Source organism: Rattus rattus, chromosome 12, assembly GCF_011064425.1.
Source record: "Rattus rattus isolate New Zealand chromosome 12, Rrattus_CSIRO_v1, whole genome shotgun sequence".
NCBI classification, from domain to species: Eukaryota; Metazoa; Chordata; class Mammalia; order Rodentia; family Muridae; genus Rattus; species Rattus rattus.
In genome coordinates, this window is record NC_046165.1 from 53,989,159 (window position 1) to 54,015,661 (window position 26,503).

The 26,503-nt window shown below is 46.8% G+C and overlaps 1 protein-coding gene across 2 annotated transcripts in view; it reads left to right on the top strand.

Moving 5' to 3' along the window:
* Positions 1-8,486: 8,486 nt before the first annotated feature.
* The window catches only part of Slc39a14 (solute carrier family 39 member 14), a 46,552-nt gene continuing 28,535 nt past the window's right edge, over positions 8,487-26,503 (top strand). For both annotated transcript variants that reach the window (XM_032917529.1, XM_032917530.1), the window contains exon 1: positions 8,487-8,639. The gene's annotated coding sequence lies outside the window, so the exon portion shown is untranslated. The remainder of the gene's footprint in view (positions 8,640-26,503) is intronic.

Sequence of the window (26,503 nt, forward strand, 5' to 3'; positions counted from 1 at the left end):
TCATGTGTAACTGGTGTTTTGCCTGCCTGTATGTTTGCATGAAGGCGTCAGATCTGCTGGAGTTACCAGCAGCTATGAGCTGCCATGTGAGTACTAAGAATTGATCCTGGGTCCTCTGGAAGAGCAGCCAGTTGTCTTGACTGCTGAGACATCCCCCCCCCCTTGTCAGTCTTTCTTAACAGTTACTGTTAGCTCAAGGGAGGACCGGAAGCTCACTCCACAAGTGACCTCTCTACCACTAAGAAGTTTTGTGTTTTTTTAAAGTTACATTTATAATATGTAGGGAGGCAGGGAGATGGATATCAGTTCTCAAGTTCCAGCATTTGGGAGGCAGAGTCTGAGGATCTAGAGTTCTAGATCACCTTTGGCTATACATTGAGTTTGAGGCCAGGCTTCAGACATGAGACCCTGCCTTAAAAGAAAAGTGCACCAGTAAGATAGCTTGCTAGATGAAGGAGCTATTCCCCTAGCCTGATGATATAAGTTCAGTCTCCAGGAAAACACACACACACACACACACACACACACACACACACACACACACACACACACACACACCCCGAGACAAACCCTCAAATAAATGCCCTTGTTCATGTACACTTTCTGGTGTATCGGTAACCATTGACTCACTGACAGTAACCTGCCTCATTGTTTACATCACTACCACACACCTTTACAACCCTGCATTTCTTTAAATTTGTTGAAGGAATTCTACGTTTTTACAGGTTTTGTTTTGTCCTCCCCATTCTTTCCACCCCACCCCTGGCACCCCCTTCCCCTTGGTTTTTTGAGACAGGGTTTCTGTGGTAGTTTGACTAGGAACGGCCCCCATAGAGTCATGTGTTCAAATGCTTAGCCATAGGAAATAGCAGTATTAGGAGGTGCGGCCTTGTTGGAGGAAGTGTGTCACTGTGGAGGTGGGCTTTGAGGTCTCACCATTGTGGCACGCAGTCTCCTGCTTGCTGATCAAGACGTAGAACTCAGCTCTTCCAGCACCATGTGTGCCTAGATGCTGCCATGTTTCCCACCATGATGACTGAACCTCTGAACTGTAAGCCAGTCCCAATTAAATGTTTTCCTTTATAAGAGTTGCCGTGGTCATGGTGTCTCTTCATAACAATAAAACCCCAAGTAAAACAGTTTCTTTGTACAGCTTTGGCTGTCCTGAAACTCACTCTGTAGACTAGGCTGGCCTCAGTCAGTCAGAGATCTGCCTGCCTCTGAAACAAGAAGCTGTAACACTGAAGTTGCCTTGAGGACCCTAAGATGTTCGAGATGCCAGAACTGTGGGCTATCTGCTGAGGAAAGCTGCTAATAAAGCAGAACCAGCCCAGGAGAAAGAAGTTTGGTGTAGTCAACAAAGATGAAAAGGAATTGGAGATCTGAAAACTGCTTTGACATCAGCCATGGAGATACAGAGTTTGGAGTTTACCCAGCTCATTTCTTGTCTTACTTTGGGAATTACAGTTAAGTGAATGGATGAATCTTAGAAGAGACTTTGAACTTTGGTCTTTTAACATTGTTGAGACTGGGGACTTTTGAAGTTGGACTAAATTTATTTTCCATTATGCTATGTTTAGGTAAGGACCCCATAGACTTATATGTTTGGAATGGAATGTGATGGTTTGTATATGCTTGGCCAAGGGAGTGGCACTATTAGAAGACATGACCTTGATGGAGTAGGTGTGTCATTGTAGATGTGGGCTTTAAGACCCTCATCCTAGCTGCCTGGAAGTGAGTATTCTGCTAGCAGCCTTCAGATGAAGATGTAGAACTCTCAGCTCTGCCTGCACCATGCCTGCCTGGATGCTGCCATGCTCCTGCCTTGATGATAATGGACTGGACCTCTGAACCTGTAAGCCAGCTCCAATGAAATGTTGTCCTTTATAAGAATTGCATTGGTCATGGTGTCTGTTCACAGCAATACAACCCTGACAAAGACAGTGCAGAAATACACACAGGCAAAAACATCCATACATATAAATTGGAAAAGCCCTTTGGAAAATCAGAGAAAAGTGACAGTTGGCTTCAGGTGAATAGTTTGGAGTGTGCGGAAATAGCTTGAGTAGGAAGGGTGTCGGGAATGATGAGGGGTTGTTTTCTATGTAACTGTAATTGGGAACACATACCAGGACTTGTCAAAACTAATAGCCTGCCTACCAGCAAGAGAATCCTTACAAAACCCAGGGATGCTGGGACCTAATGGTATGTAGGTATTGGCTCACCTCCTTGACAGATGCAGCTTGGCCAGGGATGTTGGTAGTAGGTGTGGGTGTGTGTACAGGGAGCCAGAGAAATGCTGGGGGGAGGCACTACATTCTGCACAATTTTGCTGTGAACTGAACTAAAAAAATAAAGTCCTTAAAAAGGTTATTTACTTGGGGGTGGGACAAAAAGGAGTATTAGGCAAAATGGTAGAGTGAGACATGTTGACCAAGGTAGTTTTGTAGGTATGTGTTGGAGACGGTTGCTTCGTTTGATTTGGAACAGGGTCTTGCTGTGTAATTCAGATTGGCTTCAAATATGCTGTTGGTTATACTCAGCCTCTCCAGAGGTGAGATTACAGTGTACCACCATGCCCAGCTCATGGTTTTCCCTTCTTCTTCCCTTACTCTTCCGCCTTCATTCCCCTCCTCCTTTTATTTTGAGATAGTGTTTCTGTTTAGCCCTGCCAATCCTGGATTTGTTCTGTATTCCAGGCTGGCCTTGAACTCCTAGATTCACCTGCCTCTGCCTCCCAAGTGCTGGGATTAAAGGCTTGGGCCACTACTCTTCAAATCTCTCCCACCCCTCTTATTTTTAAGCTTTGAGATGAAGGTCTCACTATGCTGACCAAGCTGGCCTTATACCCTTAGGTTTAAGTTAAGGATCCTTATTAGCATCCCAAGCAGCACAACGGCCTCTGGGTGTGTGCCACATGCCCAGGTTGTCTTTACAAATAAAAAGCAGAGCAGAAATTAATAGAGGACAGAAAAATAACAGAGAAAAGTCAACTAAACCACGAGTTGTTCTTTTGGGCAAACTGGTAAAGAAGCCAAGCATGGCTGGCAGGGTGCCGCATGCATGGAGGCCAGGGCCACCAAGCCTCACAGTCTGAATCAAGTGTTTCCCCTAAGTTGTCCTCTGGCCTCCTCATACTCACTCTAGCACCCCTCCATACACAGAATAAATGTTCAAAAGGATTTTAAAGGCAGTTAGAGAGATAGCTCAGAGATAAGAGCACTGCTGCCTTTGCAGTGGACCTGGTTTGGGTTCCTGGCACTCATTTTCACACCCTTCTGTAACTCTTGTTCCAGGGAATCCAATACCCTTTTTGACCTCTGCAGGCACCAGATATGTATATGGCACATTTACATACAAGCAAGCAAAAATACTCATACACAAATAAGTCTAAAAATACCAAACAAAAACAAAAGAAACAGAGAAAGAAGAATCAAATTACCGAAAGCAGGGAGAAAACAAAGGCTATGGATTACTGGAACATGGGTAATATTTGTTTGCCCAGTCAGCATTCTCATTGATAATTACTCCAGGGTCACACATTCTCCTAGGTGCCTGATTCACAGCTGAGGCTGCTGGCCCTCACATGGGTCCTTGGGTCAGATTTTGGGGTATGGGACACCATGTTTCCTCTGATATTCTTAAATGTGTTAAGTCCTACCAGAACATTAAAAAAAAAAAACATAGAAAATTCATCCTACCCTTCACCCTACCCTTCAAAAGAAGAACCAGAGAAACTGATAACTAATCTAACAGTCTGGGAAAAGGGTGTGGACTGGTGGCCAAACCCAGCACTGTCCAAAACTGACAGGAAGGATGAAGAGTCTTGGCTGTCCTGCTCATTCCTTGCCTGTCCTGTCAACACAGTTGACTCAGGGCTGTGGCTTTCTGAGTCTTCAACCCCACCCTCCACACTACAAGATGGGTGTCTCATTTCTTTGGCTTATTCTGCAAGGCTGTTCCCCTCATCTCTCTTGCGGGAAATCTGTCTATATATGTTGGCAGGGGCTGTGACTGTGTCAGCTTCTTGTGTTCAGTTCCCTTAAATATTGCCTAACACTGAAATTTGAGGGAGTTGCTAGCCAGTCCAACAAATATTTATAGAGAATCTGTTATGTGCAAACTGCTACATTAGGGAGTTCAGATACCAATTGAAATCTCTTGTAATCAAGGCAGGTGATGGTCTAAGGTTAAGACAGAAATAAAATACTTGGGATCTCAGCAAGATGGCTTCAGAGAGTAAAGGCACTGATGCCAAGCCTGAGAACCAGAGTTCAATCCCTGAGACACACATGATGGAAGGAGAGAACCAACTCCCTGCAAGTTGTCCTCTGATCTACACACACACACACACACACACACACACACACACACACACACACACACACACACACACTCTCACATATGTCATGGTGCCCACATGCATACAAACACACACAATCAATAAATAGGTAGATAATAAATAGGTAATTTAAAAAGCTAGTATTAAATGAAATGCTTTGAAGGAAAAAATCCAAGTTCCATAAATCATATTAATTCTGTAGATTACAAATCAAAAATGGTCACCAAATCAAATTTAGTGAATTTGTCACAGGCCTTGAAGTCACAGATGCGACTGCTTTTGCTTCATGAGTGCTGTGATGAAAGGCATGAGTCACTATGTCCAGCCCTTTGTGTTTTGATCTTGGAAATTGAACTCAAAGCCCCAAGCATACTAGGTAAATGTTCTATACTCTTAGACCCTATTTCATGAAAAAAAAAATTGCTTGCTATATTATTTATACTGGAGTTGTGGCACTATATTACTTTATTATTCTCTTTATTTTAATTTAACATATATGAATGATTTGCTTACATGCCTGGAAGTGCACAATGCCCATGGAGACCAGAAGAGGAGGTCAGATCTCCCTGGACCTGGAGTTACAGAGGGTTGTGAGACATAAAGTACATTGCTTTTCTTTAAAAAAAAAAAAAAAAAAAAGAGTTTCCAAAAAGTCTGAGAAAGAGTGGATCAAATGTACTTCAGAACAGTCAAGAAGCTTATGGGGGAGGAAGATGAAGAGAAAAGGGAGGAGGGGAAAAGCAAATGGTGGGGGAAAATCCAGGCTCCAGATGTCACTATGTATAGTGAACATACTGTCATGGACAAGGTAGGACCTAGTCAGAGAGTGTCATCTCATCAGGATACGCCTCCCGAAGAAATGCCCGTGGGGGCAGATGCAGAGACTTAGGACCTTTTGATTTTGAGCTATGTTAATGATTAATTGAATCCCTCTTGTGCATAGCTTATCAGCTTGAGATAGCTTATCAACTCTGGGTGCCCTTGTGGACTTTGACAGTTCTACAAACAGGTGACAGTGCCACCCAGATAGGTCCTGTGGTGGGGTGGCCCATCACTCTTCTCCCACAAACAGGTGACAGTGCCACACAGTAGGTCCTGTGGTGGGGTGGCCCATCACTCTTCTCCCACAAACAGGTGACAGTGCCACACAGTAGGTCCTGTGGTGGGGTGGCCCATCACTCCTCTCCCACAAACAGGTGACAGTGCCACACAGTAGGTCCTGTGGTGGGGTGGCCCATCACTCTTCTCCCACAAACAGGTGACAGTGCCACACAGTTGGTCCTGTGGTGGGGTGGCCCATCACTCTTCTCCCACAAACAGGTGACAGTGCCACACAGTAGGTCCTGTGGTGGGGTGGCCCATCACTCTTCTCCCACAAACAGGTGACAGTGCCACACAGTAGGTCCTGTGGTGGGGTGGCCCATCACTCTTCTCCCACAAACAGGTGACAGTGCCACACAGTAGGTCCTGTGGTGGGGTGGCCCATCACTCCTCTCCCACAAACAGGTGACAGTGCCACCCAGATAGGTCCTGTGGTGGGGTGGCCCATCACTCCTCTCCCACAAACAGGTGACAGTGCCACACAGTTGGTCCTGTGGTGGGGTGGCCCATCACTCTTCTCCCACAAACAGGTGACAGTGCCACCCAGATAGGTCCTGTGGTGGGGTGGCCCATCACTCTTCTCCCACAAACAGGTGACAGTGCCACACAGTAGGTCCTGTGGTGGGGTGGCCCATCACTCTTCTCCCACAAACAGGTGACAGTGCCACACAGTAGGTCCTGTGGTGGGGTGGCCCATCACTCTTCTCCCACAAACAGGTGACAGTGCCACACAGTTGGTCCTGTGGTGGGGTGGCCCATCACTCTTCTCCCACAAACAGGTGACAGTGCCACACAGTAGGTCCTGTGGTGGGGTGGCCCATCACTCTTCTCCCACAAACAGGTGACAGTGCCACCCAGATAGGTCCTGTGGTGGGGTGGCCCATCACTCCTCTCCCACAAACAGGTGACAGTGCTACACAGTAGGTCCTGTGGTGGGTGGCCTATCACTCCTTTCCCAGTAGTGCTTTTGTTTGTTTGCTCATTTGTTATGAGACAGGGTCTCTCTTAACCCAGGTTGGGCTCACATTCACTGTGGAGTTGAACTGGCCTTGAACCCTTGCTCCTCTTACTTTACCACCCAAGTGCTAGTATTGGAGACATAGGCCATCATGCCCAGCTCCTCCCTATACCCTCTGAGCAGTCTTTGACAACTACTTAAAGCAAGCTTTAGTAGTACTGACATCCTGTCTGGAATCCTGTGGGATGTGTTTATGAGCTTAATCCTATTCAGAGCTCTGTATGTTTGGAATATCAGATGCCTTATTTCTAGGTGGGTTTCTCATTCTTTTTCTGTGCTCCTTCTAGGAGTGGCCTGATGGGGAACTGACCCTTCCTGACAGTCCATTGCTCTTTGGAGTCTTGAGTGAATGACATAATGTCTGAAAAACACTGTAACTTTAACCAAGGCAAATATTCAGTGTTATTATAGAGTTGAAGAGACTCTGAAGGAAATTCTGCAAGAGCTATCATTACCTCAAAATTACTCAGAAAGTAAATGAGAGGACCATCACAGGCTTTCCCCCTTACTCATTGCAATACTGTAATTACAGAGGAAAGATAATTGAATTTTAGAAAAACGGAGTGGCCAGAAGAATCTGACTGGCCTCAGTACTTTTATATCTTTTAAACTTAAGACCTTGCATATTCTAGGCAAGACATTAATTAGTTAATTTACAAAAAGAGTCTCAGATAGCTCAGGTATGGTCTCGAACTCATTACAGGGGCCCAAGGCAGACTTTAAACCTGTGATCCTTGTCTCCACTTCTCAAGTGCTGCTGAATTCCAGGTGAGCGTCACCAGACCTGGTTTTGCTGGCCTCGAACTCATGGCTTTCAGCGGCCCGAGCATACACTGAACCAACAGGTACCCAGTCCCCCTTTTACCTTTTGAGAAAGGATCTCACTAAATTGCCTCAGCTGGCTTTGAACTTGAGATCCTCCCTCCTTTAGAGTAACTGAGATTGCATAGGGCTGCACTGCCAGGACTGGCTATTACCTCCCCAACCTCCAACCCCACCCTTTGGTGCAGTAGCCAGCCCTCAAAAGCAAGCTGCCATTGAGCTGAGTCCTTCCTGCCACCTGTTCTAGGGACATTGAGTTCCTTTCCTAACACTTCCTTCTTGAGGGAACTTTCCCCCAACACTTAGATGTCATCTCTCTACTGAACAATCTAGAGATACTACAGCCAACTGGACATGCTCCCTGTGCTAGAAGAGAAACCGGGTCACTCACTGGCTCCAGTGCCATTAGAGATCCTTCCATGGGGCCCTCCCAGCCCCAACTGACACCTGCTTAAGCTATAGAGGAAATAATCCTAATAGTATCCAGCTGAAAAGAACAATAAGCTGTTAGTGGGTGGTTTATTTTTCTCAAGAAATTTGCATATCCGGGGCTCGTTATCCAACACAATAGACTCTTCCCTACAGCGGAAGACTCCCTCCTAGGACAAACAAAACCTAAGGCTTGACCTGGCTCCTTAGGAATCTGATTACTGTGAGAAAGTGGTGCGAAAATCTGAAAAATGAATATAATCTTTTATTTGGATCGTTACAAGGCATTTTGATTCTTTTGGTTGGCCAGGGCTGGCAAAAGAAACGCAGTCTACGAGGCGCTCCATTCTGCTTACAGAACATTTTAGAATTGGAGAAAACAGAAAAGCCTCTTAGATTCATCAACAGCGTTAAAAACACAAATACCTACCAAGCTCTCTTGTAGGAGTGTGAGAGTGTGACAGGATGGAGGTCAGGAGTGTGACAGGATGGAGGTCAGGCTGTGACAGTTTCCCACAAAGGGTCAAAAAAGGACAGATGGGAGGTTTCCAGAGAATAGCTGAGCCTGCTGGGCCTCCGTGAGACAAGGATGGAATTCAAGAGGAAGGGTGGATGAAGCCGAGAGAGCTAGGATGTGAGCCGGAGATGCACAACGCCGGAGGACCAGGTTGGCCAGGGTAACTGAACGCTGCTAGCTGGTTGCCCCACGTGGCAGGCCCGGGGGAGTGGGGCGGGGCAGCAGGCGGGGGCGGGCCCAGCGGTGACGCGCGGGGTATAAGGCCGGGCATGCGCACGCGGCCGGGCCGGACGTAGAGGGGGCGCGTGGCTGTCTGCAGGGACGCACCCACTCAGTAGCTGTGTCGCCGGCTGCCTGGGGGCCTGGATAGTGAGGTTGCGTGGGCCCGACTGCCGGCTGGAGGATTTCAGGTGAGGACGGACGGGCGCACGCAGGATGGGAACTTGCGCGCCTCCGGGCTAGGGGGACACCGGGTGGGGGTTGGAGACTCCCGCAAGCCGAGGACCTGGAGTCTTCTTTCGGGAGGCCGCGTACTCCCTGAGTCCAGTCCCGATAGCACCTGATCGCCTTGCCACGGTGGCGAGGGGAAGGAGGTCATAGCGCTGTCCCATCAGCTGCAGGGCCCGGGATGTGTGAGCCAGAGAAGGACGCCGGGGAGGTCGATAGCTGAGCGGAAAGACTGAGATGAGCTTTCTAGAGCCCCAGGACACAGAGCGCAGAGGAAGCGGAGTCGATGGGCAGATCAGATGCTCTGTAGTGGCGGCTGCTCGGACGAGGTTCTGGTGTCTGGCTCTTGCATTCAAGGAACCTATGTGTCCTCCTCCCTACCCCACGTCAGGCCACCCTCAGGCAGAAGAGTGATGCCCGACTCTTCTGGTTGGGTTGAGCAGGAGAACCGCAAGGTTGGCACCGCGCTGAATTTTCTCTTGACTAACGGCAGCGATGCCTCTTGGACTCTCTTAGGTTGGGACTGACCAAATTAGGTGGTCTGGTTACCGGTTACTCCCTCTTGGAGTTTTAAGGCTATAGCTAAAGTAGCCATCCAGATTCACCTTGTGATCCTGAGGTGCATTCTAACCGGGAAAATTGCCTATCTGGGTTGTGGGTTCAGCTTTTAGAATCTTCTGTCTCCCCGGGCCTAGATTCTAACTGATCTGCCAGTCCAAATAAGTTACGTGGCTTGTGTGTTCAAGAGGGACTGTGAGTTTGGTTTGGTGAGAGGTGGAGTGCTTTCCTGTGGCCTAAATGGAAGGGTAGAAGCAACTTTGGCAGACCCCTCTTGAAGTAACCTGGATATGGAAATGTAGCATTAGCCCTTTTTACCCAGCTAGCCCCTCCTCTTTGGGATAGATATATTTGCTGGAGTTGTTGATTTTTGGGGAATGTTAGAAACTGGTTCCAGAGTGACTATCCGGTCACTGTTGTGGTTCAGGTTAGTGCTGAGGCCAGCCTGAATTGTTTATCCAAAATATGTACAGTTCCATAATCCTCATATATTAAAACAAATCTTAAACACTGAGGAGTTCCAACATGCCTGTTTAGCCAAGCAGCCAGAGGAATGTCCAGAAGTACAACTTTCAACAACTAGAATTAAAAACCATATAGCCCCTTTCTTTCTCAACTCAGTTGAGCTCTTTGCTAGGGTTTCAAAGTCAGGAGGTGGTGTATGGGTCCTCTTTGTGTGACTGTTTTATCAGTGCGACTATAGAAACTCAATTGACCCAGGGTGTGGGTTCTTCCTGAAGGACCCTGGCAGAACACTTCTTGCTGCTACGCCTGGTCTTTTGTTGTTCACCTGGACAGTGCAGCGGCAGGTACAGGGGTTAAAGAACCCAGAAACTGGCTAAGCAGCCAACTTGAGAAGTGACAGGCTATGTAACTGGCCTTTCATGTAGATAAGAGGAGAATTTGGAGGCTCCTGGAGACCCCCAAACCCATGGTTGATGCAGAAGGCCCAGGCTCCACATACAGTGTCTGTTTGGTTTATGCCCCTCAACAGCCACCGTGGTGGGTGCAGGCAGACTGTGGCAAGTGGAAATTAAGTACCAACACAAGGGTCTCCTTGCTGGTTGGAGTAGTTTAGAGAAGGGAGCTCTGTTTGAGGTAAGGCACAGTGGCAAAGTACTTAGGGCTTTGGAGCTAGATGTCCAGATCCCAGCCCCATCATTCTCCAATAGCGAGTCTGTTCTCACTGACTGGTGGAACGTTGCGGTCATGTCTGGAATGTGGCTGACACCTCCATGGTGCCACCATTTTTTTGTGGGTTGGACTGAGAGATTTAGTGTCCCAGCTGCTCAAGTAGGCTGGGTTGTAAGGACCATCGGAACCCAGACATAAGGTGAATTGTCTCCTCCTTCACAGGGTATAAAGTGTCCCTTGTCCTCCTGGGAGACTACTTTTCTGTGTCTGACCAGTAAATAGCTCATAGAGCCATTGGGCAATCTTAGAGAAGATGGGCGTTTTTCTGCTTGAGTCTAGAAGTTCTTTCTTCCAAGACTGTTCCTCCTCAAGACTTAGTGATGGCCAGGAAGGACCCTTTCTCCTCTCCATCCTCCATCCCCACCCCTGTTTGTGTAGGATACTTGTAGGATACAGGATTGTAGGATACAATCACAGGATCGGTCCTGGTTTCAAAGACTTCCTACCTCCTTCCTCTTTTCTTCCCTGCACCCAACATGTGCTCTTCCCCCACACCTCACAACCCTACCAGATGTCTTCTCTCTGGTCCATTTAATGCCCAAAGAAAGTAACACCTGCCACTTTGCAGAACCACAGGCTGCCCTGTTGTCTGGAGTGACTTAAAATGAAATCTGGATCCAGAGAGGTTGATTGGTGTCCTCAAGTCACATTGTTTGCTAATGACAGAGATTTGTTGGTGAATACCAAAGAAGTGGCCCCGGCCCTTTGGTGAATTTACTGATAGTCTTGTATTTTTCTTGGCACCCTGGGAAGGGGGTCAGTTTTCGCCCAGCACTTCTGGAGTAGTTTGGGGGGGGGGGAAGCCCTTCCATTTTCTTGCAGCCTCTGGAGGAAAGAGAGGGAGGGTTCAGAATCGGCCGGGAAGGAGAAAAGGGTCATGCTGCATCCCCCTCCCCCCTGCACACACACACCTTAGAGTTTAGAGCCTTCTCTGACTTCCAGGCTGACAGAATGCCAGGAGATAAGAAGTCCAGAGTCTGCTAACTCAGGACTGTTGCCAGCCAGGGCGTCATGCTTGTCCATCACAAGTACTCCAAACCCAACTGCCAGGGAATCTCTAGAGAGGGCCCTTGGTTCATCCAGACCAGCTGGGGAAGCAGGGCCCCCTACTGGACCTTCCAATGTATATCACACCAGAAGGCCTGGCAGGTATGGAATTCACCTGTCAGAGAAGCCCTCACCCCTAACCATGGCCACCAGAGTTCCTTAGGCCCTTTAGCTTTCTGCCAGAGCAGGTCCAGGAGAGACTAGAGTTTGGTGGAATGAAGCGATGCTCCTAAATTTATTGTGGTCAACCGCTAGGACATCCAATATCACTATAAAAAGATCTATTACAAGTTGTCAATTAAGAAGTGAGGGGTATTAGTCAGTAGAGCGCAGTGTGGAAGGAAGATAAGGCGAGAGTGTTGGTCAGTGGTAGAATACTTCCTAGTCTGTACGAGGTCTGGGTTTCATCCCTTGGTACCAAGGGGGTTTGTTTGTTTGTTTGTTTGTTTGTTGTTGTTGTGCTTTTAAATTACATGATTTATTTGCTCGTGTGTCCTTGGGCACATGTGCTTTGTGTACAAGTGAAGGCCACAGGACAACTTACTGAGTTGTCTCACTGGTCCAATACAGAGTTTTAGGAGTTTATTTTCTCCTAAAGACTTGAATGTGTAACTTTCAAAAGGGGGGTGATTGGAGTGCTGTGGAATGGCTCAGTGGATAAGTGTGTATCAGGCTCAACATTGGAATTAGAGCCCCAGGACCCACATAGTGGAAGGAGAGAACCAACTCCCAAAAATTGTCCTTTAACTGTGCACTGTTTGTACACAAGTACACAAAATAAATGTAAAGAGATAATTAAAAAAAACCCTCTATGTGATTGTAATTATTTAGGTTCACTTTCTCCCAGTATGCTAGGCTAACACTTGGACATCATGACCACTTTGGGTTTAGTCCTCTGACTAGACTTGGGAATTGTCTATGAAAATCATAGCTCCATATCAACTGTGATGCCTTGTTTGTGATACTGGGGTCAGAACCCAGGGGCTTGGGTACACTAGGCAGTGTTCTGCCTGTGTGTTGCATTCCCAGCCCTCTTTGTTTGCTTGATGAAATAATTTTCACTAGACTGTATGTATAGTCATGTAGCTCAAAGATCAGAGCAGTCAAAAATGAAAGCATTCGTTGTCCTGTTTCCCTCACCGGTCCCTTTTTAAAATAAATGTTCTTGGGCAGCGTTTCAGACATTGCCTACTAAGGTCCTAACGGCTGTACTGGTACTTTGCTATTCAGGCTCCTGCATTACAGCTGTTACTCTGTTGCCCCTGTGGAATATTCCATAGTAAAAGTGCTATCTGCCCTTCATCTTTTACATCTGTGTTAACCCTGGGCGTTCATCATTTCCCCATTACACACCGGGCTGCAGTGAATAACTTTGCACCCAAGTGGCACTCCCAAAGCATGAAGTTTTGTGAAGTGGAATTCCTATGCAAACGGTTAAAAGACAGCCTTTGCAGGAGGTGAGACGCAACCGTCTAGTTAGACATTTACAAAGTGTATTTAGAATCCTATTTCTTTTAGGTGACACCTGATTTGAATTAGTAACTCTCTGGTTTTACTTTTGTTACTTGTGTAGGTTATTCATTTTCACGCTTTACAGTTTTTCATTTTCTTTTCCTGCCTGGATGTCTGTGCACTCCTTTCATGCAGTGCTCACAGAGGCCAGAAGAGGGCGTAGGGTTCCCCTGCTACTGGAGTTAGGGATGGTTGGGTCTCAGGTGTAGGTTTGCTGGCTCTCATATCTTGTCCCGTTAGGCTTCACTTTAAAGTGTTATTTATTTTGAAGGTTTGTTGTTGTTTGTTTGTTTGTTTGTTTGTTTTTAAATTTACGAATGTGCCTATGCAGGAGGTGGTGGAAGCCAGAGGGGGACATCACCTTCTCCCGAAGCTGGAGTTACAGGCCTTTCCTTTTCTTTTCCTTCTGAGGCAGGGCCTCATCTCATACCTAGAGTTTATACGTAGCCTGGACTGACTTTGAATTTACAGTGATCCTCCTAACTGCTGGGATCACAGGTGAGCCACCACACCCAGCTGCTGTTTTAAACTTAGGGTACTGACTTTAGACATACATGGGAGTTGTAGAAATAGATTTGCTTACTCTGGGGTCCATTTACCAAGAGCACACAATCAAATATTGGCACAGCATCATAAGCTGTAAGTCTTTTCAATATGTCACAGACCCTATACTAATACCATTTCTCTGTGTCTGGGGTCTGGTGTGCTGCCCACCTCGCACTGAATTTCTCCTTAGTGTCTCCTCCCATCTCTGACAGAGGTTCCCTGGTCTTTTCTAGGATGCTGCCTTGCATTTTGAGCAAGAATGTCATCGAAGAATTGTCGAAGCCTTTTAGAGAATCATACTAAGTATTCATTGTACGTGTGCGCGTGCACGCATGCGTGGGTGCGTGTTTCCCACAGCTTGTGGAGGTCAGAGGATCACGTCAGGGTTGTCCTGTTGTCTTTCTACCTGTGCAGGCGGGGTCTTCTCTTCTTTTTAATTGGATTTTTTAAATTTACATTTCAAATGTTATCTCCTTTCCCAGTTTCCCGTTTATAAGTCCCATCTCTCTCTCCCTCCCTGCTTCTATGAGGGAGTTCCCCCACCCACCCCTTAGGCAGGGTCTTTTTTATGTCTCTGTCCTTGCTGCATATTCCAGGCTCGCTGTCCTGCAAGCTTCTGGGAGATTCTCCTGTCTGTGCCTCCCGTCCTATCACAGGAGTGCTAGGATTACAGATGAATGTCTTCACTCATGGTATCGGAATCTTTTGATGGGAGCTCTGGACTTGAACTCAGCTGTTAGGCTTGTGGGCTCATGTGTTTTCTTGCTGAATAATCTTGTTTGCCCTCCAGTGAGTTATTGTGACTAGGACCATCATGCATTTAGGTTCTTCTTTACCACCTAGGAAGGACAGAGGGGAGGGGTGGAGTCGGGTTAGAGTGTCTCAGGAAAAGTGCCTTCTGCTCTGTGGTCATCCCAGGCTGAAGCCCAGGACACTTCCACACAGAGTCATCAGCCCTTGTTTTGGGATTTAGACCATCAGGAATTTGGAAGAAGTCCCTACCTACAGTGTTTGCCAATTCCTTGGTTAAATTGGTGTGTGCTACAACTCCTCACTAGTTATGGCTTTCCCCTTTGTCACTGCAGCCAGTGCTTTGAGACTGTCCAGTCCTACTTCTTTGGGTATTGTGACCCGGCAGCTGTACCATCCATCTGCGGATCTTGTTTGCACAGTAGTTACTGTGTGTTTGCCTAATGATTCTGTTTCTGGTTTCTGTCTTTCCTGCTGCATTTATTAGTTGAGATTCTGCTGAAAGGAAGAACTGACCCTTCTCTTGTGTTAGCTTTGATTCGGTGGGTTAGGATTTCATGGTCATGACCCTCCCATTCCCTTCTGCCTCTCATGGTATCATCCATTGAAACAAGGGCTCCCATGTGCAAGGCAAGTGCTCTCCCAATGAGCTGCACCTATCCCTGCCCCTTTGAAGAGTTTCCTTGTCATCCTGTGTGCTCTTTGGATAAGCCCCCTTCTTCCTCTCCCCCAGCAGTTACTTTTTTAATGTCACAAGATAATCCTTCATCTTACCACTTCCTCCTCTGCCCCTTCTCGAGCTAGCCTGGTAGAGAGCCTAAGGCCTATTTGCTTGATGTCCCATGTCCCTTTTAGTAGGCAAAGCAGGGAATGCATAATGATGCTAAGCTATAGCATGTACTTGTTGTACCTCTGCGTATATGGTATGATTTAGAAAAATCTTGAGCGGGTCTGATGTGGCCAAGGCTGGCCTTAACTTACTGTGTAATTGAGGATGGCCTTGAATTTCTAATCCTGCTGGGATTACAGGTGTGTGGTTTACTCAGCCTTGGGCCTTTTTGTTTTGTTTTTCAAGACAGAGTTTCTCTGTGTAGCCCTGGCTGTCCTAGTATTCAAGGTATAGATAGACCACGCTGGCCTTGAACTCACAGAGATCTGCTTGCCTCTGCCTTCCCAGAGGGACTAAAGGTGTGTGCCACTACACCCAGCCTCTCAGCCTTGGATTTTAACCAAGGGCTTCATGTGTGCTAGGCCAATATGCTACAAACTGAGTTATGTCCCAGCCCCTCGGTTGATATTTTAATCCATGTCTATATTAATAGTAAAAGGACTGGAATTCAGGCACAGAACACACCACAGCCAAGTTCTCAGCACAGTGGAGATTAATTTGCTCCAGAGGGACAAAGGACAGGGAATAAGAGACAAAGGACAAGGAAGAAGGGAACTGGAACAAGGGAGAGGAAGTGATTCTGTCCTGAGGGACAAAGGACTGCCTCTGCGTAGGAGTGACAGCCATGGCCCATAGGCAGATGGCAGTTTATCTAGGTAAAGGGCTAGGATGAGTTTACTTTAATTGGGCATGTTAACTAGGGTAACCAAAGGGGGCTTTTGATTGCTGGGCTTCAATACTTTGAGAGCTGGACCTTGGTAGTTAGCCTCAGCAGACGGAAGAGGCCAAATAAGGGAGTAGACTGAGGTGACTAGCTTTAGGAATGGAATCTAACAGTTTGGCAAGGGGGAGAGGGGGAAAGGGCAAAACCTGTCAGTGCCCCGTTTGCCATGCCTTGACCTTCAAATATCTCTAATTTCATACCATAAAGCCATTTTATTATTTTTTTTTCTTTTCTTTTCTTTTTTTTCGGAGCTGGGGACCGAACCCAGGGCCTTGCGCTTGCTAGGCAAGCACTCTACCGCAAGTCATTTCATTTTTAAGCCCTTCCCCTGTTATTTATAGCTTCCTTCTTCAACAGTGAACACTTATCATTGTTGGGGTGTAGACTGTCTGCAGGCTGTGCTCCTGTTGTCTTGATAGCAACCTAAACACACACTTGCATGTAGACTGTAGATTTGACTTCACTGAGCTTTTTAAAATAGAAATTTTTATTTTATTTGAGACATGATTTCTCTGTGTGGCCCGTGGCTGTCCTGGAACTCTCCCTGTAGACCAGGTTGTCTTCAAATACACAGAGATCCTCCTACCTCTGCCTCCCCAGCCCTGCGATTAAAGACACATACCACTACTGCACTGAGCTTCTTGATGATAGAATCCAGAGGTAGAGGCGGTGTCCCTGGCTACCATTGACACTTGTATCTACAGTGTCATCAGGATATAGAGAATGGCTGCTGACATCATTCCTTCTGACTGCCCTCTTAGCTCTGCCTGCACTCCATGACACTCCACTGTATCTGCTGTCATCTATCTATCTATCTATCTATCTATCTATCTATCTATCTATCTATCTATCTATCTTAAAGCTCAAGGACCATTTTATTAGAGTTCAAAAGAAAAACAGGCCAAGTGAGTTGTAAAGCTAACACTGGCTAGAAGGAAGGGGATGAAGACAGGAAGAAGCTCAGGACATTTCAGCTATCACAGCTGCAGGAAGAGTGTGGGGAGGGTCTTAAGAAAAACAAATAACAGCCAGAGTGTCTGGGCCAAGTCTGCTTAGAGTTTTGGCTGGTATCCATGGAAAAGAGAGAAAAGGCAAAGACACACACACACACACACACACACACTCACACTCACACTCACACATACACACACGAATGTATGTATGCATGCATGCATGTATGTATATCCTTTTAAATTAGAACTAGAAAACTTAGCAGTGAAGATACTAAGTAGCTGCTCCATCTGTCTTTAAGTTTTTTCTTTTTACATTCATGGATTGATTGTATGTGCTCACACACACACACACACACACACACACACACACACATCTGGGCAAAGGTCAGAGCACAACTGGCAAGAACTGGTTCTAGCCTGTGTATTCTGAGGATGCAACTCTGGTGGTCTGGCTTGGGGCTAATGCTCTTAACCTGCTGAGCCATCTCTCCAGTCCACATCTTTCTTCTGAGATGGGATCTCTGTTTAACCCAGGCTGGTCTCAGTCTCATCCGTCTTCTGCCTCGGTGTCCCCAGTGCTGGCTTTGTAGGCGTGTGACACTGCCTGGCTTTGCAGGCGTGTGACACTGCCTGGCTTTGCATATGTCCTAAGCAGTAGTCTTGTTAACTTTGTAGCTTCTGTATTATTGTAACTCATAGTTACATATTGTAACATACTATGTATCCTGATGTTAAAAGGCCGAGGGGCCACCTGGGTGAAAGCTAATGACAGTAGAAACTACTATCCTGAGTGTCCTCTGACCCCTCTGCTCAGGTAGTCATGTTCGTAACATTGTCAGTAGGAGGGGTAATGGAGATCCAATTAGAGTAGGGACCTGTTCAGCTTGGGTCTGCCTTCTGTGACCAGAACTTGCCATTCATATTTCTAGGAAGTGGAAGTGTGTGGTGTTGTGTGTGGAAACAGGCAGGCATGTTAGTGCACCACTATAGGTTTTGTGATTACCCATTCCTGCCGGCCAGTCGGGCTTTGCTGAGGGTCCTACAAAACTAAATTGAAGAGCCAAATCATCATTCTTTTCCGGAAGGGTGGCTTGCAAGGTTGGGAAGAAGTCAGCTTCTTGTTGATGTAGGATGGATTTTTCCCCCTCCTCTGGTTGCTAGCCAGGGACCACATTCAGTTCCTAGAAAACCCTCTCTCCCTATTTCCTGATGTCTCTTGTTTTTGTTTCTGGGGCAGAATCTCATGAATCATAGGTGGGCCCTCAAACCTTGAACTTAAGATTCTTCCTTCACCACCATTGTTGGAATTACAGGCAGGCGGATTACAGGCAGGGCGATTACAGGCAGGGGGATTACAGGTAGGTGTCACCACACAGATTGTGGTTAGGATTGAAGCTATGGCTTTGTTTATTTTAGGCAAGCACTCCCAGTGTAGGCACGTGCCCAGCTCCCTCTCTCCCTTTTAATTTTTTAAGGCAGGGTCTCCTGTAACCTGAGCTGACCTTGCACTCACTGTGTGGCTGAGGAAGGCCTTGAACTCCTGATTCTCTTACCTCCATCTGCATGCAGGTCAGTGCCTCCAGCAGTCTTACTTCAGCCACCAGCTGCAGCGTCCTGCTCTTCAGGAGGTGTGGCACAGCAGTGCCACCTCAATTACAGGTGCTGCCCACAAACAAAGCAAGGGTCACAGGAGTCATTGGAACTATAAACATGACTAAAGCGATCCCGACTTGATTCTAGCACCAACGTATTTACCTAGTGTTCATTTTCCTGACAGGTTGCCAGAGATTGATGGCTTCATGGTTTCAAACAACCACAGTGTTCTCTGTGGTTCCAGAAGCCTGAAATCAAATGTGGGTGGGACTCTGCTCCAACAGCTCTTCCAGTTAACAAATCCTTCCTGCCATTTTTCAGCATCAGGTCCAGGTAGGGGATTGTGGGGGATTGTGGGGGAGGTAGTTACACGATGAGGTAGGGGTGTGGCCTTTGGTACTTCCTGGCTTGTGACTACATGACTCTAGCCTCTGTTTCCGTCCTCATGCCACATTCTTTAATTCTGTGTGTGTTTGTCCCCATGTCCTCTCCTTTGATAAAGGTAAGAGCCACTGGATTCAGGGCCCAGCCAGACTCCAGAATGCTTTCCTCTTTAAGATCCTTGCCTGACTTCATCAGCAGAAGCCCCATTTCTTATTCACATCACATCCTGAGGTTTCAGATTATGCAGGAAGATAACTTTTGTATGGAATCTGGTTCATGGACCTGTGAACAAGAGGAGAGAGGAGGATACTGCCCTTCAGCCCTGTGACAGAAAGCAGGCCTGGATGCTCTGGCTGAGAGCCCAACCCTAGGCTCCCTGCTGCCCCGGCGCTGCAGATCTGAGAGTCCCTCTGGACTGACATTCCTGATCAGATGCTCTTCAGCACTGTACGGAGGACAGAGGACTCCCAGGTGTGGGGTGTTCCTCTAGGAAGTGCAGGGCTGGGGCTGAGGGACCACTCAAGTGCTCCGGCTCTGAGCTGTATCTCCACACCTTCTTTATTTCTCTTGTTCATGTCACTCCTAGACATCTAACATTTATTGAGTGGTTTCTGTGTGGCAGGCACTATATTTCTAGTCCAGATCTCACTTTTTTCAACTATTCCGAGGGAGGAACCGTTGTAAGGTAGTTAAGTCCCATTGGCTTGTGTCTTGACCTTGGGTCCTTGAAGCTGATAATGTGGGGTCAGGGGTCAGGCTAAGTTATTTTATATGTGTATGTATGATGGGGAGTGCATCTGCCATGGCACGTGTGTAGAGTTCAGAGAACACTTTTGTGGAGGATGGTCTCTCCATTTACCCATTGAAGGGGGTTCCAGGGATTGGACTCAGGTCACCAGGCTTGTACTGCAGGCACTGTTACCCACTGAGCCATCTTGCTGGCCCCAGAGCCTCTTATAATTCCTCATCTCTGTATGCATATCATTAAACAGGTTACCTTCATTTTAGCAGTCCTTTCCGTTGTACACTGATTGCTTTTCTTTGGTAGGTTGTGATTTGTTGTTCGTTTGGGGTTGGTACCAGGGATTGAATATAAGGTCTTAGAAAGCTGGATCCTTCTTCAAAAAAAAACTTAAAAAAAGAGGGGAGTGGAAAATGCCTTTAACCCAGGAGACAAAAAAAAAAAAAAAAAAAAAAAAAAAAGGCCTGGGGAGATGGCTCAGAGGTTAAGAGCACTGACTGCTCTTCCAGAGGTGCTGAGTTCAATTCCCAGCAACCATATAGTGGCTCACAACCATCTGTAATGGGATCTGATGCCCTCTTCTGGTGTGTCTGAAGACAGCCACAGTGTACTCACATAAAATAAATAAACCTTTAAAAAAAAAATCCAGGAGGCAGGTGAATCTCCATAAGTTTGAGGCCAGCCTGGCTTACATAGTGAGTTGGGGTGGGGGAGGGGCTAAGGGGCTGATGAGATGGCTCAGTAAGTAAATGGCATCAAGCTTGATGACTTGAGTTTGTTTTCCAGATCCCTGAGCCTTAGGATACCTGAAGTCCACATTGAGCTTTAGAAAGGAATATATGTGCTTTAGAATAAAGAAATAATAGAAAATATGCTTTAGCAACATTGGGATAACCAGCTAATTATTTAGAAAAAGAAAATTAGATTTTCTTAGGTCAAAGTAAATTCTAGGTGGATTAGAGATTCAAGTTTTTAAATGCAAGAAGTTCAAATGTCTATGTCTGTAACTACAAAGTCTTTGTCATTGTTTCTTCCTTTCGACAGTCTCTGTAGCCTGTTAGCCTGAAACTCGCTGTGTGGATTGGGCTAGCCTTGACTTCATGGAGCACTTGATGCTATCTGCTCCAAGTACTGAGTGAGGTTGCAGATGTGTACCCCCATGCCTGGATTGGGGAAGGTTTTTCTAATCATGCTAGTAAACGCAGAAACTTTAAGGGAAATTGTTTTGGCTTTTGTTTGAAAAATTGTGTTGCCAGGAGCTGAGAAGATGGCCCAGGCTCAGTGATTAAAAGCACTGGCTGCTCTTGCAGAGGACCTGGGTTTGATTCTTAGCACCCACATGGCAGCTGACGACTGCTTGCAGCTCCATTTCCAACAGATAACAGTGCTCTCGTTGGGCTGCTGCATGACATGATGCACATGAGCTCATACAAGTACACACTAATACATGAAAAGAAATACATGGAAAAGAAAGACTATCATGTCATCAGTACCAGCTGAGCAAAATTAAAAAGGAAATAATTAGGGAAACATTTGAACATGTGACCAAAGCCCCCTCCCAGGGGCACAGGTTCTTTAAACATCAAGGTGGTGTGTGTATGCGCATGCATGCATCCCTGAGTGTGTATGTGCACTCGAGTGTCTACAGAGGCTAGCACAGATCCCCTGGGGATGGAGTTGCAGATAGTTGTAAGCCACTTAGTATGGGTTCTGGAACCAATCACAAGTCCTGAGCCATTCCCCAGCCTCAGCAATGGACTCCTAAATAAACCACCAAGAAAAAGATGTGTGTGTTTCAGCACAAATGAGAAGAAGCAAGAAGCAGGCAATTGGGAAAACAAAAATACAACTGTTTGCAAACTTAAAAATGTTTAGTCATACTGATAATTGAATAATCAAATAAAATGCAAGGCCAGTGAGTGAGTGGGTGCTGGTGGAATAACCCAAGTTGGATCCCAGGAACTCACGGGGTGGAGGGAGAGGACCGGCTCCCATGCATACTGTGGCACAGGGATGCACACAGTTATACATAAAAATAAATAAATGTGCAGAAATGCAAAAGGCTCCAGATGCATCCGCACAGTAAAGTGCTTGCCTAGCATTTGTGAAGCCAATGTCTGGAGAGATGGCTTCTCGTCATCCCAAAAGATGGAAGCAGGAGGCTACAGTTTGGGTCTGTGAGGCTTCTGAGTAAGGGGTACCTAACCCCTTATCCAGTATGCGCTTCTGGGGCAGGCGTGTAACCCACCACTTTTGTAGCAGAGGTAGGTGATCTTACATTTTGAGGTCAGTCTGGGCAACTTGGTGAAACACTGCCTTTTTGTTTGTTTGTTTGTTTTGAGGTTTTTGTTTTGTTTTTAAATTAAAAAGAGGGGCTGGAGAGATGGTTCAGCAGTTAAGAGTGTTGGCTGCTCTTCCAGATGACCCAGGTTTGATTTCCAGTACTCACATGGCAGCCCACAACTCTCTGTAACTCCAGTTCCAGGGGACCTGACGCCCTCCCACGGACATACATGCAGGCAAAACACTGATGCACATAAAAAATAAATTACTCAAAAAGAAAAAATATTTTAGCAGTGGTGGTACATGCCTTTAATTCCAGCACTTGGAAAGCAGAGGCAGGCTGATCTCTGTGAGTTTGAGGCCAGCCTGGTCTATAGAGTAAGTTCCAGGCCAGCCAGGGCCACACGGTGCAACCCAGCCTTGAAAAACCAAAAATGAATTAATTAATAAGTAAATAAATAGAAGGCTGGGAACATAGTGGTTAGTGATTGCCTGGCAGGTACAAACTGCAGCTTCAATCCTTGTTACCAAACTAAAGTAAAATATTTAAAAACAGAAATAATAATGATTGGTTAAGTTCCTCTTGTGCTAACTTGATCCTGGACCCATTCCAGAAGACCATTTCTTTGTTTCTTATGGCATGTGTCCACGTGTCTTGCTGGAGGTGGGGTGTGGGGACAGCCAGCTCTTATACCATAGATGAAGACCTGTTAGGGACAGTGGCTGACCTAGCCAGCAGTGGGGTATTTTTTTTGTTTGTTTTGTTTTGTTTTATTTTATTTTAACTGGAAGCCCAAATGCTCTGCCTGTTGAGAGGAGCCCTGTTTATGGGTGCTTTCTCTGTTCTTTCCCAGAAGTCAGAGAGGTCCTCTGCCAGTCCATAGAGACTCTTGTTTTCCTAGACCACAAGCTTGGGGTCTAGTTGCAGCCCTGGTGACCTGCCAGGAGGCTGGCTGTGTTCCCTGAAGATTGGACCCATGCTCTGCCATCCCTGGCCTGTGGGACATCACTAGCCTTTGGGGAACTCCAGTGCGACTTCCTCAGTGTTGGGACACTTTGCATGTGACGGGCTGGGCTAGTTCTCAGGATACCAGGACTCTGGAAGGTTTCCAGGGCAGCAAGCCATGACTATTCCAATCCCATTTCCCAGAAAGGTGCAAAAAAGTACAGTCACCCCACTCCCCCAGACCTGGGCAGCTAACCAAAATGCCCCACAGGACAGCCTGTCCATCCCTGGGAACAAAGTTCCCGTGTTTCTGTTTCTGTGCCCCCTCCCCCTACTGCCACCTTCTGACATCCAGAAACCCAGGACAGAGACCTTGACCGTGGGTGAGCTGCCTTCCCTGTGTGCTTGGCTCTGACCTTGACTGTTGTCCACTCCCTCTTCCGGGCAGCCACTCTAGCCCCCTCCCCCAGCAATACTGTGCAGTTGGCACATTGACTGGGGCTGTGTGCGTAATGGGAGCAAAACTCAGAGTTTCCATGAGCAGCTGAGAAGTTGTAGAAACAGCCTGGGCTTGTGGGGCTCCCCTTTACTTCCCCTACCACAGGGGAAAAATAGGCAAAAGGTTATTATTTTTGATGAGATTATCAGATATCTGCCACTTTAGGTACTTAATTCTCAGGGATGTGGGGACCTATCTCTCATCCCTTTCTTCTGATTGGCTTTGTGTTTCTGAGCCAGAGTCTCACTATGTAGCCCAGGCTGACCTTGAACTCACAGAGATCCACCCACCTCTGCCTCCCAAGTGCATAAAGGCATATACCATTATACCCAGCTAATGTAGTGACTGTTAAGGCCCAGCAAAAGGTTAGAATTTCAATTTAATTCTGGAGAGAAAACAGTAACTCCATTAAAGCTAAGAATACTATATCAGTAGTGCTTTGATTAAATGTAGAATTAACGTTTGTATGTATCTGTTACACTATTACACTAAAGAAAGGACTCGTGCTGGAGAGAAGGCTCGGCGGTTACAAGCACTGACTGCTCTTCCAGAGGACCTGGGTTCAATTCCCAGCACCCACATGGCTGCTCACAACTCTCTGTAACTCCAGTTCCAGGGGACCCAATTTCCTCAGACAGACATGTAGACCAAACATCAAATGTACATAAGAGTAAATAAATTGGGGGAGGGGAGAGGTCTTGATAGCTGGGTAGGTGTGGAGTAGAAGGCCAGGTCAAAGATTTTTCAGTAACCAACATGTCAACATCTCTTCTCAAATTCCTCCTGCTCCTTTGGTATTTCCAGGAAAACTGAGCTGGGTTCTTAGCCCCAGACGTTTCCTGTATAGTGTTCCAGGTTCAGACACGCTCTCCAGGTCTTACTAGAAGGGTCTCTTACAAATAGTGTCATGTGGTTAAAAGCTCCCTGTGTGCACTCTGTCACATCCAGTTCCATCCTGAGAGTCTCGTGCAGGTTTTCTACCTACCTTCTGGCTCAGGGGGCTTTGGGTTATCCACAGGCTTTTTGATGTATGGTGTTTCAGTAACTAATTGTGTATTGTATATATGTGTGTTGGTGTATGTGTTTGCATGCACTAGTGTATAGAGGCCAGAGGACTGCCTGGGGTGTTACCCAGGTGTTGCCCACTCTTTTTTGAAATGATTTCATTTATTTTAACTATGTGTACATATGTGTATGTAAGTGTGGGTGTAGGTACCCATGGAGGCCAGAAGAGGGTGCTAGACACCCTGGAGCTGGAGTGGTGAACAAGTGTTTGATCCTGACATTGGGGATCCTGGGGACAGAATTCTGTCCCTCTGCAAAATAGTATGTACTTCTAACCATTAGATCATTTCTCCAGACTCCACTTTTTCTTTTTTAGAAGGGGTCGCTCAAGTACTCTAGGCTGAGTGGCCAGTCAGCCTTCAATCTACCTGTCTCCTCCTCTGTAGCACATGACTCCACACCCAACTTCTTTTTACTCTGTTTTGGTTATTGAATTAGGTTTTTACACGTTCAAGGCAAACATTTACCACCTAGGCTGTCTTTCCAGCACTTAGAACTATCTTAATGTCTGTCTCTGTGTCTGAAAATTACCCAAATTGGAGCTAGGGTTAGAGTAAGCCTTTAAGTCTGGATAGAATGTTGATCCTTTTTAAATAGGCAAGCAGTTTGTGAGAGGCTGGGGAAGGAGTGGAGATACATGCAGAAATAGCTACCCTGTTAGGGAACTCACTTTTGCGCATATTGCCTGGAGATGGCAGTGTGTCAGCAGGTTTGCTCATGTGGCCTTCATCTGTGTAGCATGTACTTACTGATCTGCAGCTCTGTGTGGGATGAACCAGAAGCCTGTGTGGCTTCGCTGTAGGAACCCATTTGTGCTTTAACTTCTCAACTTCTACGGAGGTCCGGCCAGGATTGAGGTGGGTAAATCAGGAAGATGCGGGGCCTTCACCATCTCCCTTGCCCCTTTCAACCCAGGGAGCTTCTAGAAGATGCTCCCGTGCATATTCTCTTGCTCCTCACAGCCTTACCCAGTGCTTCCACACAGAAGTCCTAGGCAGTACAGGAATGCCTAGGGAGGGAGCTACTCTATCAGAAGGCCCTGCCAACCTCCTGGACTGTTCAGAAACAATCAAAGCAGTTAACCTGAAATAGAAGCCTGTCTTTCTAAGTGCCATGACATTGAGACAAAGAGGAAGAAGGAAAGAATGGGTCTGTGTGTGGTGAGACAGTGCTGGGGAGGATGGAATGGAGGAGAGACATTTCTGCACGGCCTCCTCGTTCCTGGATCCTCCTCACTTAGAGATAGGGTGAGCATGTACATGGTTAGATTCCTATTAACTTCATCACACTTTTGAGTCCAGAGTGGTGGTGCAGGGGTGAAGTGGGTGGTGGTGGTGGCAGCGGCAGCGGTGGTGGTGGTGGTGGTGGTGGTGGTGGTAGAGCCCAGAGCCCAGGAAAACAACAATGGAAATGAAGGTGGAAGGCAAGCTAGATCCTAAAGGGGGAGAGCCCTGGCTACCAGACAGAGTGCAGAGTACCAGAGAGAAGAAGCCAGCCAGGGAAATGAGGAGGGAGTGTCCTAGTGGCTAGACTAAGGATCAGTACACTGGGTTGGGATCTTAGGAAGCAAGATGCTCTGGTTGTGGTCACACAGTGAAGAAGCAGAGGATGTGGGAAAGCCTTAGTAATCAGTGACTCACCTCACCGACGGCTGTAACCAAAGAGCATGCTGTATAAGAGAAGATTTAGGATTGGTGAGTGTCATGTCTATCTTTCTGCTGCCTACTTCCCCAGTTTGGAAATGGGCATTTTTCTTTACTTTTTTATTAAGTAACCCTCTTTTTCATGAGTGTAGGGTGATTAGGTGCCAGGCAGCAAGCAGGAAGTCAGGAAGGTTAGATACTGGTAGAAAGGGCCATGCGGTCCCTTTTATTGCCCCTCTGGTTTTCAAGGAAGCAGAGTGGCAAGCCTTAGGCTTGTGCAGGAACATTGCCAGAGCCCCCGGTAAAACCCACACTCCTGGGCCAACCAGGTTTCTGGTTTGCCTGAAAATGCAGAGAATTTGCCCTTCCAGCAGGTTCTTAGGTGAACTCAAGTTGTACACTTAAAGAACTACTTCCTTTGAATAATGCCCACACCAGGGTGTCTCATGGAGACTGCCCAGCTTTGAGGAGGTCTTGGGCTTGAACTGGCTTGCAAGAG